Below are 13,898 nucleotides of genomic sequence, written 5' to 3'. Positions count from 1 at the left end.
CTAAGTTAAAATTTATGTCTTATTGGGAGTTACATCTCTCTTCATTTGTTCTGTATCATTAATTAGGTGAACTTTTCTTCTAAATAATATCTTACTTGTCCAAGCAAGAACAGACTTATTTTTCTGTTCATTTTCTGGATTTCATTCTTGTTATGACCAGTATCTCTTCTTGTCACTTCACTGTTGTGACAAAACATTTGAAAGGGGGAGGAGGTGAAAGAAAGTCTGCCTCTCCTCATGCTTCAGTTGCTTATGTGTTGCATTTCTGACTTGTAGTAAAAGAGCATCAGTCTACAATTTGCCTGCGGATAGATATGAGGAAACCACTGGAAAACCAAACTCTGTCTTGGTATATAGCCAGACCTGTACAAAGTCACTATACACACATTTCTGGCTGTGTGCCTTTGATATATATACTACATTTTATCTTCTCTTATTATGTGATATGTGTGTCATGGCAAGTGCCACTGCTTGTATCTCAAATGCAAGATTTTGACAGTATTTCAGATAGAAGAGAACTATTAACTTGTGTCATATGTTATTAATATTACTGTCTGCTAATTATTTGTAATTAAATGAAAAGAGTGTAACAGATAACAAGTCACCATACCCAACTATAGTCCAGTTATAGTGACACCATATAAAAGACAGATTTACTTTCAACAATTTAATACCATCAGTGCAGTTGCATGGTAAATTCAACAGGAACATTATCATTACTGAATATGCTACAAATTATGATGTGGAACACATGTCAGTATGATTTCTAAGCAGAGATATTTTTTTATAATTTTTGATTCAAGGATAAGTTTCTCAGAGCTACAAAGATCTCAATATTGACTTATATTTTACATGGGGTTGTTAAGTTGATGTGTTCTCCTTGGCAGATATATGGAGTGTTCAACAAAAAGTGTTGAATACTTTGAGAGGTGATAGTACTCATCAAAACAAGAAAAATAAGTCCAGTAAACACGGGTCTTGAAACACATACTTTCTGAGATAAACATGTGTTTATAGGAAGGGCTGTATGATGCTTGTTTGCAGATAATAGCGCAGTCGTTGCATTGGCCTCCCATCAAATGTGTCAGCACGGTATTACTGTGTCTTACTCACAGTACTCAACCTACCATTAGGTGGTCTGCAGTCAGTCTTTGTCATGTCTGTGTGGCTTATTATGCAGTACTGTCAACTCTAGGTGCACATCATGGTGTTTTACCTTCTTCCAAATACAGATTCACTTATGTGGTTACTGTTATTGTGCTGTTTGTACATACAAATGGTGTAGCACATCTACACATCCTACATTTTCTCTCTTCCACCACTTGCCAGGAATGGAAGCCTACTACTCAACAAGTGAAATGGCAGATATGATATTCTGCAATGGTGTAGCAAATGGACATAGCTTGCGAGCCCAGGCCCTTGGCCTCATTTCCCAGACCGCAATTCCCTAGACTTTTACTCGTGGGGACACTTGAAGGAATTGGTCTATGTAATATCAATGATGTGCAGACTCTACTGGGTCATGTCTTCAATGTGTGCCAGCAGGTACAACAACAACAACAACAATAACAACACCCGAGTATACTTCAAAGTGTGCATCATTCTTTACACCAAAGTCTCACAGAAATTTCAACAGTCCTGGAAACTTTCTGTATAGACCTAATGCTTTACCGGTACACTGTATTTACAATGGGTGGGCAAAAATATGGAAATACCACAAACACAATACATTACCACAACTAGCATGATGTACAAAAACTGTTGGCATTTGAAACAGCTTCCAGTCATCTCAGGATTGAGAAATACAGGTCCTGTACAGTTTTTTCATGCAAAATAGTGGCAAGTTCAGGTAATGATGATGGAGATGGATGGCAATAATGCATCCTTCTGTCCAAAATAGACCACAAAAACTCAATAATATTGAAACCTGGTGACTGTTGGCCCAAGAAGTTGCGACAGTTCATCCTGATGTTCACAAAACCAGTCTCAGATGATGCAAGCTTTGTGAACAGGGAGCGTGCCATCTTGGAACACATCATCACATTTAGGGAACAAATATTGTACTGTGGGATTAAACTGATCAGCCAAACTGGACACACAATCCTTTGCAGTAATATGACCTTGCAGACAACCATGATATGGCTGTCCTAATCATCACTGAGCAGCCACCACGTTTTCACTGTTGAGACGTAAACTCGGCCCGAAGTTGGAAAAAGTAAGAAATTAGACTCATCCAACTGCTGACAGTTTTTATCACTTGACAGTACAGGTTTTATTGCTTGGGCACCATGCTTTTCTGTTATGGGCATTTGCGCTACTGATTGGTGGTTGTGTAATTCCAGCTCGCCTTGCAATTCCCTTCTTGTGGAGCTGCCTTTGTGTGTGGCTTTTTTTTTTTTTTTTTTTTTAATTATTATTTTTATTTTTTGCAGTGTTCATGAGTGTGACATTCATTTCTGCAGTGAGTTTTTCAGCTGTCTTTCCCTTATTTTTCCTCATAATCCTCATCATCCGCGGTGACCATCTGTTATGATCACTCTGCACACACTTTTGACCATGTTGTGACTTAGTGGAAGATATTTTCCCACTCTCTCTGTATGTGGTACAAATATTTGATTTGGTGTCTCTTGAAACACCAAACTATTTGGCTACCTTTGTTATGGAAGCATCCACCTTACAAGCAACAACAATTTGCCCATGTTCGAATTCACTTGGCTTTGACATCATGCATTTGTGAGTATACAAAATACTTTACTGACCACAACTGACACTTGCAACGTCCTGAGGACATTGCATGGGTACTGTTCATGGTCAAACCTTGGTTAGCACCCTCATGTATCTTCAGGCAAGCGTTTCTCACTGTGTTTCCATATTTTTGTCCAACCCCTGTACATGTAGTGCCCTATATATTTATGAGGTAACAGTGGAAAAAAATCCACAACATTAAGTACAGTAATGAGAGTTGTGTCTTCAGTCATATCTAACAAAAGCCGAATGTTCAGAAAGTTGCACTTTATCACGTAGTTGCAATGTGCTGGAGTAAGGATACGATTATATTCACATCATAGTCAACAGTGGCAACTAATTATATTGTGCATCTTTCCAACAGGCAGACAATAAAGTAGTTTATTAAATAATGCAGTTTCATCACCGTTTGTAGCAAAAAGAAGATAAGTAAAAACAAACTGTAGCAAGCTGAAGAGAACAAACCTGAATTCAGTAGACCACACAACATTGTTTGACTGTGCCTGATGGCCTTTCTCTTCTGTTAATGGGAATTAAAAATCTGCCTGGAAGAAACAGCAGTTTCTTCAGATATCATTCCCACTGCTGCAGTCTCACTGCAATGTCAGACAAGAGGAAAAGAAACCTCACCATTAAGATGGCTTGCAAAATATAGTGGAACATAAATGGGCTCAAGAAACAAGTACAAGTAAAATGCTAAGCACATTGAAGTCTACTTTTGTCAACTTTTTGATGATAACCCATCAGGGTGCTAATGACTTTCGTGAGTATATGTGTGTGAGCATGGGACCCCAAGCTATTGCAGCACATACTTCCTTTCTTGTGTTGCAACCCTTCATCTCTGACTACGCTTTCCTCTCTTACATTCTCATGAGGGCAGTCTTTGATGTTGACCTATCTGTGCCCTAGGTTCTGCTTTCCCGTCTTGACATATTAATTCATTTGTTTACATTACCTTTTCGGCTGAAGTAATTTTTGTGCCTGTTTGGGGTTTGACTTTCTTTTCAAAAAATTTTCTGTAATGTACACCAATTGGGGAAGAACACTTAAATAGCACTTTCTGCATGCAGTGTTAAAGATAATATGCGCACAATAACTGTGTACACTAATATATGTGCTTAAAACTCAATACGGCAGCCACCAATCCAGTGTGGTGGGGTCATTATTTACCCATTGATGCCTGATGCCTGAATTGCTAGTTCCCCATGCAAGCCAAAGAGAAGATGCCTGTCTTCCAGACACATCAGGACTCCTGGCAATGACTGCTGTGCCAGATGACCTGTGCTGCTGCTGAATGGGGCCTATGAAGAGGGCCCCTGATTGAGGCCCCTTGATTGGAGGCCCTTAAACAAAAACAGTTGCATTGTCTGATCCAGCTGTCTAGAAATTTCAATGTGAACAATGATAATCCTACTGCATTCCACTCCATGGGAAGAGGAAAGTGAAATGATTGGTAGTGAAACAGTTTATCCAATACCTGATATGTATGACATGTTCTTGAACAGATGGAAGTACTTTTACGAAACCGTTATTTTTTGTAGAACACATTGAAGATAAATTTGGAGAATTTGATTCTTTGGAGAAAATGCACAGTGGTACACTGCTGATTAAAGCTTACTCTGCTGGACAATCTATAATCCTTCGGACTTTAGAATGACTGGGTGACATACCAGTGATAATGCCCCACATAAAACTTTGAATATGTGCCAAGGAGTCTTCTTCCACAGAGACCTAACTCTCCAGACAGACAAGGAGCCACGGGCTAATGTCGAACAGCGAGGCATACGTTTTGACCAATGTGTACAAAAAGATTTCATTTTAGTCTTTGTAGGAAATACCCTCCCAGAAAAAGGTGAGGTCTTGGTGAACAGGTGTGGTGTGAAACTTCACATCTTGTGTGTCAGCTATATTGAACACCATCCTCCACATTCACCAGTTTGCCCAGTCTTTAAAAAAGAAAAGAAAATTTCTAAATCTGTTGACAGTCTGTCATATACTGAGGCACATAAAACATATGGACACCTACATCCTGTTGAAATGATGTCCAGGTACGCAAAAGTCAGTCATGACTCTCACTACCTCAATTTTTTCATAACCAGTTTTCCCACTGCACTCCTCTCTTGTGGTTTCCTTGGCACTGTCTTTGTTCCCCCTTGAGAGACCTCTCTCTGGAAACCCACAGATCAGAGGCCCAACACTAGTCAATGGCTGTAGTAACTGTGACGTATGGGTCCCATGACTGCCCACTCTTCATCCATTCTCACGCTAATCGCTAATAGGCCATCACAAGAATCCTTGCCATCAAAGACTGCGAAGGAGGAGAGGGAGAATTGGGACAAGGCTACTCCAGTGATCCTGAAGGCTGTCAGACTGTGAACCAATGTTCATTGATATGATTGCACCACTGGAGTATACTGGACTTGAAACAGTTCTGCAAGAAACACACTAGCAAGTACTTCATCCTCTATATTTAAGAACACAATAAATTTAACACAAATGGTCTTTGTTGACCTTCACAAACAATTAAAAAACTCTGTAACTTGTTCCTAAGAGGTAAATAAGTTCACAACTAAACACAACTACATTGAATACATCTTTGTTGAGGGAACAACACAGTGAAAACTTCTACAGTCAGAGTTTGTTCTCCACTAGTTTGACTATCAAATGTTTAAGTCCTCATTCTCCTTGAGAACACTGAAACAGACTAACACACAATTTACGATCTGTACGAGGTCACAGTTTGTAGTCTTGCCAAATGAGCCTGACAGAATCCCAAAAGATCCATGAGCACTTTGCCGAGGTCCATTGGTGGCATGCGGTTGGGGCAGCACTGGATCTGGAGCAGACTTTTTCTCCTGGCCAGCTGTGTCTTAACTGCCATGATCAGTGTGGGGGCATCCTAAATATCTGCACGCCAGAGATACACTTCCTCCTGAGTGGCTGCACGTGAGACTGGCGGGTGCAGCAAAAGATTCACGGCAGGAGCGACCTCTCTTGCTGGTTTGCATGCCATCTGTGCTTTGGTCTGGTGTACACGAAGGCAACCTGCAGGATGCACTGCAAATGGCGAAACTGGAACGTCATATCGCTGTCTTTGTCTTAATTGTATTTATAGGGGTCAGGTGTAAGTGGGAGTTTTCTTCTTGTGGCTGAGTCCTTGGAGACCACTTGTCTGCTCTAACCTATGTACCTGTCTGATACACATACTTTTACTTCCCTGTAAATCATTTTTCAGCTTTGGCATCAGTATTGGTTTCAGTGTGTCATTTTTACCACTCACATGTACTTTGAAGTCAAAATATCCCATCTCCTCATATTGCCCCTCTACTAATAATAATTATTTGCCCCCCCCCCCTTTCACTATTCCATCTTGATAGGATTACTTACATAGTCTAAGTGTAACATATGCAGAAATGTTTTTAAAACATTAACTAGAATGAATTTCACTTGAATTTATTGTTCAGAAACTTATTTGTAATAGGCTGATTCTCATACTGGCGGTAATATTTACGAAGACCTTGTTAATTAAAAAATATGTAAAATTGAATTTCTTAATGCAATACGCAAGAATCAGTTTCTAATGAGCTAATCTGCAGTTCTGTTCATGCTAACATTCAACTTTTTAAGATGTCCATTTCTGTGAAATTACGTTACAAGGTAATTAACACTGAATTTTGTGACCAGTTACATTTTCAATTGTAAATTTTTCCTCTCTGCGTATCAGGATCTAACCTCTGCCATTATTCTTTTGTTGACCTGATTTTTATGCACAAAATGACATACTTCACTGATTGATTAACCTATGAATTAAGATTTTTGAGTAATTTTCACTATGGCACTTTTACTCGTAAACGATGTATTCCCATTGTGGTTGCATAAACTTTTCTAATATGTTGACCCACAACATATTTTGTAAACCAAATTTCTATTAATACTTATACTCCCTCCTAAGTAGCAGAATAAATCTTAGCCATTTTTCAAATGTAGTTTCCGTGATTGTAGTATCTCCGTACATCAGTCTTCATTACACCCAAAATTTTCAGTCTGGGACCATCTAGCATCCACACAATACCTGTGTGGGATCTTGAGATACCGTGGCTAGTCTGGGTTGTGTTAAAATTCATTCTTGTGTTCGCAGCCCATCTCTAAAATGCTGAATTCTGTGTAGCAAAGTTGTGGTACTTTATCATCTTGTTGACACCTATACAACTATTTGGTATTCGGTAAGTCCATATTAACATTTCTGTGAAAATCTTTCAACCTTGTATATGTGATCAGTGTGTGTAATGAAAAGACAGGTGTTACAAATTTAGTTTTTGGGCAGAGCCTTCACACACACACACACACACACACACACACACACCACACACACACACCTGCTATTTCCAGTCACTCAGAAGGGGGGAGGGAGGGAGAGCACTTCCTGGAAAAGTGTGCAGGGGCTATATGGCGGTATGAGAAGACTACCAGGCGCCGTGAGGCAAGAAGCAGGGGGGAGTGGAAAAGGAAAGGAACATAGTAGGGGGTAAAAATGGGTGGGAGCGATGGCGGAGCACGGCACACAATGAGGGCGCGGGGACGTGAAAACGGAGGAGGTGACAGGACAGAGGGGGCAGAAACTGTTGGATGGAGGATGTGGGGACAGCAGGTTGTGGCAGGGATAATTTCAGGGGCGCAGAATATGCTGTAAGGATAACTCCTACCTGCGGAATTCAGAAAAACTGGTATTGGAAGGGAGGATCCAGATAGTCCAGGTTGTGAAGCAGCCATTGAAATCAAGCATGTTATGTTCATCTGCATGTTGTGCCACAGGATGGTCTAATTTTCTCTCTGCCACAGTTTAGCGGTGGCTGTTCATCCCACTCAATTTAATAAGGTGTATGAGGAATTGAGATAGGACATAGGGAAAGATAGTGTTCAATAGCACAAGACCTTGGTGCATGAGGGATGTTGGTATGTAGGGGAGTGGCATCAACAATGATGAGTGGGGATCCAGGAGATAAAAGTGTGGGGATGGTAGAGAGATGGTGAAGGAAATGATTGGTGTCTGTGAAATGGGAGGCTAGATTTCAAACAATTGGGTGGAGGTGTTTGTCAATGATGGCTGAAATTCTTTTATTGGGGGAAAATAACCAATGGCAATGGGATGTCCAGGATTATTGGGTTTGTGGAATTTGAGGAGCATGTACAAGGCAGGTTTGCGGAGTGGGGAAGGAAATGAATTCAATGAAAAGGTTCTGGGAAGGGCCTAAAGCTTTAAGCTGGGTTTGAAGGTTATTTTGGACTTCTTGGATAGAATCACTGTGGCAGAGTTTATAGGTGGAGGAGTTAGATAATCAGCAGAGGCTTTCTGCCAGGTAGTGACTGCGATTTATGACATCTTTGTCTGCAATCCTCAGGGTCATGTAGCTATTGGGGCAGCCTCTCATACCTCACATTCTTCCCACTGATAATATTACAATTATGCCTATTGATAACATTTCCTCCCTTATCCTTTTGTATTTACACATTTTATTTTCCACACTTACCTGTGCCACACAAACATGTGCACCTCGACTTAACTAATTCCCCTTCTCCCTCTCTTCCTTTATCCTGACACACACGTTCTCCACTACCTCATCCTTTTCTCTCACATTTTTGTACATTTTTTGAAGTATTTGTGCGTATTTTCCCATATTTTGGCAAATTTTACAGATATCTACATATTTGTGCATGATTTTTCGTGTGTATGCTTATTTTTACACACCTTTTTCTATTATCCAACTCCCCTCACAACCACCTGATTCCTTCATTTGCCCATTTCCTATGTCATTTTCCATTTCCCCAGCACCATTACTGCCACAGTGGATCATTGCTCCATCTTTTTGCACCAGTTCAGAAAGGTATTCTTTCCTTGGCTAATACCCATCCCACATCTTATTCCTTAAATACTACCTGAATCATGGAATCTCACACACCCCCCCCCCCCCCCAAAAAAAAAAAAAGTAACCATAAAAATTCCTTTTGCTTGGAGCCCACTCCTCCTTTCACAATGACCGTCATTTTTTCAGATTCCACCTGTCTCTGTCCTCACAAACCTGGTTCTGCAAAAACACATCTCCATGGCACAGGCATCCCAGAACCACCACTGTTCCTTCTGCAAGATACTGTTACTGACCAGTCCCTACTATAAACATTACACCCGTGAAATAGATTCCCTTGCTCTCTAGCACCTGGAACAACATTCCAGACACTGCCTCTACAACCTACTGACATTGTACTGCCACCTTGGGACACCACTATCCAACCCCTATCCTACCCACAGCGTTCCTCCTCATTGAACTTTTCAGCTTCCCACATCCCCAAAACTCCCTACCAGCACACACCCGAAACAATTCCAGAACTATTTTCTTAACCTTTTCACCAAAATCCTCAACCCCACAGTAGTTCTCAGCCCTATTCAAAGGCCTCATGTTCAGCCCTAAACCCACATTTAACGATGTTAGACCTGTTAAAGACATACTCTCCTTCTCCTGATCCCTGCAATGGAAACATTTCTTTGCTACTAATCTCTCCACCCAAAGCCAGCCTAATCTCAACATTGAGCCCTGCCTCTGCTAGTTCCTACCAGCATCCAACAGTGATCCTCCCCCTATCCACTTCCCACCTAACCACTCCCTTGTCACCTTCCAGGAATTCATTACCTCCAACTAGACCTCACCATCCTACCCAAGGTCTGTTCTTAAGAATACCAGCCTTTCAGCAGGAGAACAGCTATACACAACCTCAAAACAATTGCTCTAAATTTGGCCTTTTACGACAAAAATATCAATGACATCCTTCACCATCCCTCCTCTATCCCCGCCCCTTTATGTCCTTAATCCGTACTCGTCACTGTTGACGCCACTTTCCTATACACCGTCCCTCATGCACTTGGTCTTGCCACTATCAAACACTACCTTTCCCAACATCCTTCTGATCCCAAACCCGCTACCTCATTCCTCATACATCTTACTAACTTTATCCTAATGCACAACTACTTCTTCTTTGAAGGGAAAGTGTCCAAAAAAAGTCTGTGGCACAGCCATAGGCACCCACAAGGCAGCGACCTAGGCCAACCTGTTTGTGGGCCATCTAGAGGAAATGTTCGTAGCCTCCTCCGCTCTGAAGGCTCCATCCACACCTGTGTTCACATTAAACCACCTATTGCCAGTTTTTTTTTTTTTTCCACTGAGTACCACTGGGGTATATAGACCCCAAGTAATTTACACTGGATATATTGGCAGTATTTTAATGGACTAACACAAAGACATACATTACAGCTGTTCAAAATAATGGTAATGATTCTATTTTTGTAAGTACTGAGTTCAAGAAACAAAGAAAAACTTTAGATTTGTACCCCAGTGTACCACTGGGGTACTCGGTGCAAAAGAAATATGAGTAAATTTCAATGTTTTGTAAACATAAAACTAAACAAAACTTCGCTGGATACAATTGACTCGGAGAGAGAGAGCGTCACATATTTTGGAAAAAATAGCTTTGAAAACAGGGATGTTATGATTTTTCAGTGTGCTTATTGGTTCATATTGACCCAAGTTGAACTAAGAAGGGTATAACAACAGGTCATGCAATAAACCTTAACTATAGGTATAAAAATAAGCTAAAAATAATATTTTAATTGCAGCAGGTGTTTTGTATAACAGCTAGTCAACACAACATTCGTCATTCTATTTTCATAAATGTGACATTCAAGCAACAATCAGTTTAAGGTGGGATCATACTGACTCCAGTGGTACTCGATGCAAAAACCATGAATAAATTTTAATGAGTTCTAAATATAAAAATGAATGAAATATCATTGGATACAATTGACTCAGAGTCGTATATTTTGAAAATAGTAGTTTTGAAAACAAGGGAGATGTGTATTTCCAAAGTGTGTATGGTGTCATATTGACCCCAAGTAACTGCATTATGATATCTGCCAACCCCTCCACACCAAAAAATCCCTTCAATACAGCCTGACCACCCTGGGAAAACTATCCCTAGACCTAATCGCAAACAGATTTCCTTTGCCATTTTGGCACACACTCCCAATTCTCCAACTATCCCCAAGAACCAACTACAAAGGAATGCCACTTCATCACCCAGTACCATCACTGAAATAAGGGACATCCTCCCCAAGATCCTTCTGACCCCTCGTAAACTGGTGTTCCATATCCCACCCAACCTCCACAACATCCTAGTCCATCTGTATGCTACTCCCAATACCAACTCCTTTCCGTAGGGATCATATACCTGTTGAAGAGCCAGATGCAAAACCTGCCCAATCCAGCCACCCAGGAACAGACATTTTACAATTTGATGTTAAAAAAAGTAAAGGTTTACATATTGTTAGTCATATGCTACTAAAATGTTTTATAAGGGAAATCCAGCATGGAGTAATAACAATATTATGAAAAGGATAGATTGCTCCACATCGTGTAGTGGAGATGTTGAGTCACACTCAGGCACAACATAAAGACTGCAAAACACACGAGCTGTTCACCCCAAGAGCTTCATCTGAATTGGACAACATACACACAAACAAAACTGACACACATGTCCATTGCCTTTAGTTGTTGAGGCTAGACTGTGAGCAACAGCACCTGATGGGAGAAGCAATCTGATCTGGGTGATGGGCATAAGGAGGAGGCTGGGGCAGGGAGAGTGAAGGATAGCAGGGTAGTGACAAGGGACAGTAAAGTGCTGCTTGTGAGAGCATACAGGGACAAGGTGGAGCGAGGGCAGGATAGCTTGGTGCAATTGGGAGATTGGACAGGAGGCCGGGGAGGGGGAAATGGAAAAGAAGAGAAATAAAAAGACTGTTGAGTGTGTTGGTGGAATAGAAGGCTGTGTAGTGCTGGAGTGGGAACAGGGAAGCTGAGATGTGGATGAAGGACAATGACTAACGAAGGTTGAGGCCATAAGGGTTAGGGGAATTTAGGATATATTGCTGGGAGAGTTACCACCTGCACAATCCTAAAATCTAGTGTTAGTAGGAAGGATCCAAAATGCCACAGACTGTGAAATGAGGAACATTGTGTTGGGCAGTGTGCTCAGTAACTTGGTAATCCAGCTGTTTCTTGGCCATTCGTGCGGACAGACAGCTCGTTGGTTATCATGCCCACATAGAACACAGCACAGTGGTTGCAGCCTATCTTGTTGTTCACATGACTAGTTTCACACATAGCCCTGCCTTTGATGGGGTAGGTTTTGCTTGTGACCAGACAAGCAGGAGCACTGTAGTCTCTCCTTTTTCGGTACTGCAACAACAACAACAACGCCAACATGATTTGTTACCCAACTTTGGGATCATCCTGTGTAAACTTAAAGTATATTTTGGTGGATCCTAAGGTGACCATTTCAAAACTTAGTCATATTTGGTACAAGGACACCTACATGTGTTAATATAAAAATGCCTAATAGCATTGTCATAATTCTAAGCATTTTTGAGAAAATCATGTTCAGTGGCTTAAGGGTGTTTAACTGATCATTAGTCAGGCACCAATTTCCCTATTTTCAGAGATCTACTACTTAGTAATGAGTTGACCTAGAGACCTCAATTTTTTATGCCTGTAGTAGGTAGGCCCTAAGGTGACATAATGTATAGAAACTAGGATACATTATTCAGATTTTATATGAAAAATGTTTGCACTGTAACTCTTTAGACCTAATAGTAAGTAGAAATAGTAATCAAAAGCAGCTGGTACTGCTATTAACAGTTCCTACCTTCCCTGATGTAAGATGACTCCATTGGGGAAAAAAAGTCAAATCTGACAAACTTCAAAATCCTGGGGGGAGATGGGGTTTGTAGGTAGACAATTAAATCTCAGCTTGATTTTTTGCTAAGTGTTTACATATCTGGTAGCAATCATAGATGCAAAGAGGAATATCCTACCTCACTTTATTCATTGGCACAGAATAAAATGAAAATTCTACTTACACATACCATCCACATTCAGTACTGCAGAGAACTGATAAATAAAAACTATGTATATTCCATGAAACGTTATTCATAAAATATTTTTACAAGCAATAATGAGAGATCTTAATAATTTTTTACATAGATACTGGTATATATAGACATAAAAATTCTTCACGGAACAGTTTCACAAATTCAGATATAAAGAAGGAAACATAACATTGTTTTCCTTCACATCTTGATCCAAAAACAAAATAAGTTCACTTAAAAGTGAGAGATACGATCTTCTAAGCAATTTTCAAGTGTGACATTGTGATGATAGGACATTCATCTGACGTGTAACATTGGAGAAGGGGGCTCAAACCGCATCTTTCCTACTGGCCCATGAAAGGATTGCGACTCAGCAGGAGACATGCTGCTAATCTCGAAATCTGAATGATGTGTCCAACTTTTCATACATTATTTCAACTTTGTGGCCTGTGTACTAGATGCATAAAAAGATTAAGGTCATGTAATGGCCCTCTGAAAAAAATCATCTTCAGCAAATTACCTGAGCTGCCATCATACGAAAGTGCAGTGAGAACTGCCGACTCCCCTGTCGCATTCAATGGAAGAGTGAGTGACATTGAAGCTGAAATAGTTTCCTTTATTGAAAATGATAATTTGGGTTAATTTTGATACAAAAAAATGTACAGTCAATTAAATATACAAGGTGTGATCAAAAAGTAACAGAATTTTTTTAATTTTGCTGGCTTCATACATCTGATTTTCAAATTTTTTTATCTTGTTGCTACACATGTTCCTGATGTACTTTGCATTTTCAGCTATTTTGAATATTTAGTTTATTGTTGACAGTCGAATAGGTTATATATGTTTTCGAGTGCTCAGCAAATTTTTACTTTCAAAAAAGATGGGCCAAAGAATTTGCATTAAATTTTACTTGAAAAATGGAATAAAGTGTGGAACCAAAATGAAATATTGCTGTAGCTTTTGGCAAATCTACTATGATTAAGACAAGAATTTACAAGTGGTGTAAACATTTCAAAGAGGGTTGAGATTATGTTATTGATGACGACCGTCTAGGACACATTAGTACATCAGTTACTGATGAGAGCATGGAAGAAGTGAGGAAAATGGTTCTGGAAAATCACCATCAGAGAGGTTGCTGATGATTACAGCACGTTCTTTGACTCATATCAAGCAATTTTTTTCA

Source organism: Schistocerca nitens, chromosome 5 (genome assembly GCF_023898315.1).
Source record: "Schistocerca nitens isolate TAMUIC-IGC-003100 chromosome 5, iqSchNite1.1, whole genome shotgun sequence".
NCBI lineage: Eukaryota > Metazoa > Arthropoda > Insecta > Orthoptera > Acrididae > Schistocerca > Schistocerca nitens.
Note: the sequence above shows the minus strand (reverse complement) of the source record.